This window comes from Mastomys coucha, unplaced genomic scaffold (assembly GCF_008632895.1).
Source record: "Mastomys coucha isolate ucsf_1 unplaced genomic scaffold, UCSF_Mcou_1 pScaffold6, whole genome shotgun sequence".
NCBI classification, from domain to species: domain Eukaryota; kingdom Metazoa; phylum Chordata; class Mammalia; order Rodentia; family Muridae; genus Mastomys; species Mastomys coucha.
The window spans coordinates 23,746,986-23,752,919 of NW_022196912.1; the positions used below are offsets into that span (position 1 = coordinate 23,746,986).

General features: G+C 39.3%; 1 protein-coding gene across 4 annotated transcripts in view; it reads right to left on the minus strand.

Moving 5' to 3' along the window:
- Babam2 (BRISC and BRCA1 A complex member 2) overlaps positions 1 to 5,934 on the minus strand; it is a 374,435-nt gene that overhangs the window by 308,551 nt on the left and 59,950 nt on the right. The gene's annotated exons all lie outside the window — the stretch shown is intronic.

The following is a 5,934-nucleotide window of genomic DNA, read 5'->3' on the forward strand; positions in this document are numbered from 1 at the left end:
TCAGTGGCACAGAAAGAGTTAAATACTGTCACTGAGTTAGGCAGTATCAGTGGCACAGAAAGAGTTAAGAGGCTTTGCCCTTGTACTAGTAAACCTTATTTTTCTGTGACAACCTATCTGGGAAATTGGCATAAAGAAGGATAGGTCATGTCAGGCCTATGCTTTCAAGGGTATGGTTCATGGTCAGTGGGATCCACTGCTTAGGACAGCAGCAAGAGAGAGACAAGATGAAATGGTATAGCAGAGAAAGCTACTTGCCTGTGGGAACCAGCAAGCATACAAACCCAGGAGAAAGGGGTCTATAACAAGAGAAGCCCTTCACGAGCCACCACCTCCAGGAAGCTCTGACTCCGGATAGGCTCTTCAACTGTTAACTCACCAACACAGGAACCCACTGATGAGCTCGACACTTCTCAATAGCACCATGAGCTGGGGACCAAGCCTCAACATAGGAACCGTTTAGGAAACACTTCATACCACACAGTCACAATACACCTTGTAATCTTGGAGATTTTATCTTAAGACACAAAATATTAAAAAAAATAAAAAACAGCTATAAACAGTCAGAAGTAAATAATTTAAGATGGGACCATCAGAGCATACTAAAACCACCCAACAAAATGTTACTAGAGGATCACATACAATCTCAAAGTCACTTCATAAAGTACTAATTACTATAAAGGGGGAAGTAGTCTTGTATTGGAAAACTTTGGAAGAAGCCATCTAAATTGAAGCGTATGGACAAGCACTGAAAGGCGCACCATGGTCTGCTACAAACATGTGACCAAATGCTTCATCTAAACAAACCCTACAGAGAAAAACCCCATGTCAAATTGAGAGAGCCAAGAAAGTCCCAAGCTTGGACTCTCTAAAGCTGTTAGCACTGTAAGGAACAAAACACAAGCTGAAGATACACAAACCACCCTAGATTAAAGAATAGTAACTAGATATAGCAATAGGTACTGTTTGATCACCTCCAGGGAGCTAACAGATTCTTACTGAGCCCGATGTGATCCCAGCACTCAGGAAGCTGAGGGAGAAAGCTCTAGAATTTGATGCCAGTCTAGCTATATGGTGAGACCCTGTATAAATAAGATAATAAAATAAAAACATGACAGAGAGCCGGGCAGTGGTGGTGCATGCCTTTAATCCCTGTACTTGGGAGGCAGAGGCAGGCAGATTTCTGAGTTCGAGGCCAGCCTGGTCTACAGAGTGAGTTCCAGGACAGCCAGGGCTACACAGAGAAACCCTGTCTCGAAAAACCAAAAACCAAAAAAAAAAAACCAAAAAAACACAAAAAAAAAAACCACCATGACAGAGAAGAAGAAAAAAAGATCACTGTAAAATTTCTTTATGATAATACCAGCCCTGAGATTTTTCAGGTTAAAATCTGTTCTTTCTTTGAAAAATACAGACTAACGTATTAAGGGTGAAATATGAACATATTTTCAGATTACTTTAAAAACAGTTCTGTGAAAAAACACAGATACATATAACTGTATATTCATATCTGCTTGTGAGCACAGAGATTTTAACGGCAAAATGTTAACAACCAATAAATTATATAAAACTTATATTTGTTGTATAATTGTTCAAGTTTTTTTTATAGGTAGATTTCGTTTTTTAAAATTGAGAAATTCAAATTCACAGTGCTTTGCAAGATTCTGTCTGGGCCCAGTGAGAACAGCTATCAAAGGAAACAATGGCAGGAAGAAGAGCCCTTTCACACTGCTGGTGGGAACAGCGGCTGGAGCTGTCACTCTGGAAACCATTCACCAGTGTAGAGGGCCATCAAAAACTAAATTAGTGCTGCCATACCACCCAGCTATACCACACCTGGGTTTACCTGTCAGCACCACAGAGATTCTTACACATCCATGTTTCTCCTGTACTACCGACAATAGGCAAAAATAAATAAAAAAAAAAATAAAAAAGGATCAAGTCTAGATATCCAGGAACAGATGAATGAATGGTGCAAGTATGGTACATATACACAATGGAATTGTATTTGGCTGTAAAGGAAAATAAAATTATGACATTTTCAGGAATTCAAATGGAATTACAGGCCATTCTATTAAGTGAAACAAGCCAGATTCATAATATTGCATGTTTTCGCTCAGATACAGAGTACAGATTTAAATTTATAAACATATAAGTATATGTATGTGTGTTTGTGTGTTTGTGTGTGTGTGTGTGTGTGTGTGTGTGTGTGTGTGCAGTGAAAGATAACAGTGTCATCTGGAATTTGTAAACTCACCAGATCTATCACCAATGTTTCTTAGTCACACCTCAGTTGACATTTGGGGATAAATATGTCTTCCCTGCAGCAGTTTGTTCTATACATTGTGGTAAGTTTAGTAGCATCCCTGGCCTCCACCTACCACATGCTGACCACGAACTCCTATCATCCCTCCCTTGTAATAATCAAAACTGACATTGTCAAATGGTCCCTTGGGAGCAAAATCACATCCTTCTCTCACTGAACTCTACCCTTGTGCTTAAGAAAAAGCTGTTGCTAAGAGCTAGCTGTCAGATAATCTAGCTGTCAGTCAGCTCAAGCACCTACATCAGCCTGCAAAGGACATTCTCTGGCTTAGAACACACTGCCAGTGAGGGGGGTGAGGGGGGCAGAGGGTAGGAGGGGAATTGGGGGAGGGAGGGAGAGAATATGAATGTGCCTGAGACTGGATTGTCTGTATGATAATGAAGGCCTTAGGAACAGATACATGTACTTCTTTACCCTGCAACAATTCCAGACAAGTCCTACACAGTTACGAAGTGACCAATGAAATTAAATCTCACCCACAGCAACAAGTTACTTTCTAAAAGGTCCTATAGTGGTGTCTTCCCCAATCCTTTCTCTTTCCCTCAGTTGTACAGGTAGCTATTAGTGCCAATTTGAGGAGTTATCCACATCACACTGGCCTATCGCCATGTCTGTGAGACTGTCTTGATTGATGACTGATGTAGAAGGGGCTAGCCAATGTCACAGCACCATCCCTAGGCAGGTGCTTCTGGTCTACCCAAGGAAACTATTTAAGCATAAGGCAGTGAGTGAGCCAAATATGCAGTGTTCCTTTGGAGTCTCTTCTTCAGTTCCTGTCCTGATTTCCCTCATGATGAACTGTGAACCAAATAAAAACCCTTTCCTCCTCTGAGCTGCTTTTGGTCCTGGTGTTATCTCAGCAGGAGGAAGCAAGTAGAACAGCAGTACTTCTTGCGCCTTCAGAAATCATCTCACAGACAAATTGCATACACCCAAGTCCTTGTCTGGGGTCTCCTGTTTCTAGAATCCAATCTAAAGCAGGAAGTCTGGCTGCTTGATAAAGAAATATCTGTTCCTCTTAGAAAAATAGAAGCTTTAATATGGCCCCACGGCCCTGTGTGAATTTTCACAATCGCCTCTCAGCTGGTTTTGCTCACTCAGTGTCCCCACAGGAAACAGCACTCAGTATAAAGGGCACGATGCTTCCGTTTCTACCCACAACCACTGAAGAAGGCAGCACGCTGTACCCAGAGGCAAGTAAAGGAAGGATCCAAAAACTGGCCAAACAGAGAAATTTAAAACAAACAAAAAGTGGTCAGGCTATTACTAAACTTGCCTGGTAGACCAACCGAAGGGATAACCTTGAGCCCTGGGAGAGAGGCTCATCTACTGACTAAACAGAGCCAGGCATTTTTGCAAAGAATAGTGATTCTCCTATAAGGGTCTAAACCTTTGAGAAATGAGAGGAGGAGGGAAAAGACAAGCCTGAGGCCCAGAAGAAAAAGGACAAGATGAGCTAAATCAGTTAATCATACCAGAAATGGGGAAATCTAAGGGTTTAGGGTCACTTCAACAAGGTGGGTCAGTTAACCATCAATGGCAATAGTGAGGGGGTTGGACAAAAACAAAACAAATGATATTAAATGTCATGAATTAAGGATACTTTTTAAAATCAGTTTTAGAAAAGTCATTTGAAAATCAGCAAGAGAAATATTAAGTATTTTTACTGTCCTTCCTAAAGCTTTAAAACCCATGATTACCAACTACTTGATTAGGAAGATCTTATATTCAGAGAAATAATTCATAATGGTTTAAGTGAAAATGGTCCCCACAGGTTCACAGGGACTGGCACTATTCTGAGATATGTTCTTGTTGCACAGATGTAGCCTTGTTGGAGAAAGTATTCAAATTTTCAATATTCAAGCCAGGCCCAGTGTCACTCTTGCTACCTGCTGCCTATCATCTGGATGTAGAGCTCTCAGCTCCCTCTCCAGCACCATGTCTGCCTGCGTGCCACCATGCTTCCCTCCATGAAGATAATGGACTAAACCTCTGAACCATAAGCCAGCTACAATTAAATGCTTTGCTTTATAAGAGCTGTCGTGGTCATGGTATCTCTTCACAGCAATAAAATGTAAACTAAGACATAGTGCAACCAGTAAGCTAATAAGAGATATTACTAGAATGTCACAATCTCTCAACTTCTTGGGACTGGAAACTGGGTCATTTTATGTGCTTAAAATACTTATTATGTGCATATAATAGTAATGAATTATGTGCTCAGACTAGCCTCAAAGTTGTAATTCTCCTGCCTCCACTTCCTCATTGTAACTTTTAATAAATTAATGATCTAAACAAAGACCATTAAAGACCATTGTATATAAAACTTGGGCTTGCACAACAGTACCATGTGTGTTTAGCATATATAAAGTCCCAATTTAGTCCTCAGCACCAATAGACAGTGACAACCAAACATTATAGAGCTCTTGATAGGAAATATGCTACCTTAAGAAATGTTCTTCTGGGAAAAATAAACTTTAACTTAAATAAGCCTCTAGAGAAAATTACCAGTTTATACAGAATACGCAAAGCAAGGATGTATTTACTAGCATACAGAATGAAGCAATCCAAGTTCAGCCTATAGGAAACTAAAGAACAAATTATCCAGGTCCTTTATAAATAAGCTGAAAACAAAGGGTAAAAAACAAAGAGTGGAGAAGAATGAAGGCAGGAGGAGGACGAAAGAAGGCAGAACAAAAGGCAGCAAGAGGCGAAAAGGTGACCATAATATGAGACCTAACGACAATCAACATATTGCAACATACACACTACCAGCATACAAAAGCTGTAAAGCACACAAAGGCTTACTACATATGTGTATATATGTATACATTTGTGTATATACATGTATATATGCACACCAACCTGTAAAACTTTAAAGACTTAAGAACCTGTGTTACTTTTTACAATATGACCATGATCTATTTTGGTTGTGTTGTACCAGGGACCCACTGTTCCTATTAATCCACAAGAAGACTGTGTTTCCAGTAGTCTCATCTCAGTGTGGGTTCAAGCCATCTCTCCCACATCTTTGTAATAACTTATTTTCCTTTATCAAAGAAGTAAATAACCAAGTTTACATTTGTTGTATACGTTGTTTCTAGTCTAACATACTAAACTACCAGGACACGTTGAAATGCATCATAATGTCTGACTGTCAAAAGCTGAGTCTTCTATATTGAACCAAATCCATCTAAATCATTCAGAAAAACACTGAGCAAATAACACTGCTTTCCATGATTGTTTGATTTGCTACAAATCTACTTGATATATATATAAAAATTGTGTCATCAACTTGAGTCTTAGCAGTATCCATACAATAACTAAGCAGTCATCTTCATATTACTCTAAGAACAATTACTCAACTTCATATGAAAAAAAAAAAAAAAAACTACCTCAGGATAGCTAAAAACAATCCTGTCCAATAAAAGAACTTCTGAAGGTATCATCATCCCTGATTTTAAGCTGTACTACAGAGCAGCTGTAATAAAAACTGCAGGGTATTGTCATAAAAACATACAGGTTAATCGATGGAATCAAATCGAAGACCTAGAAGTAAACCCACACACTTACGGACACTTGATTCTTTTTTTTTTTTTTTTTTTTTT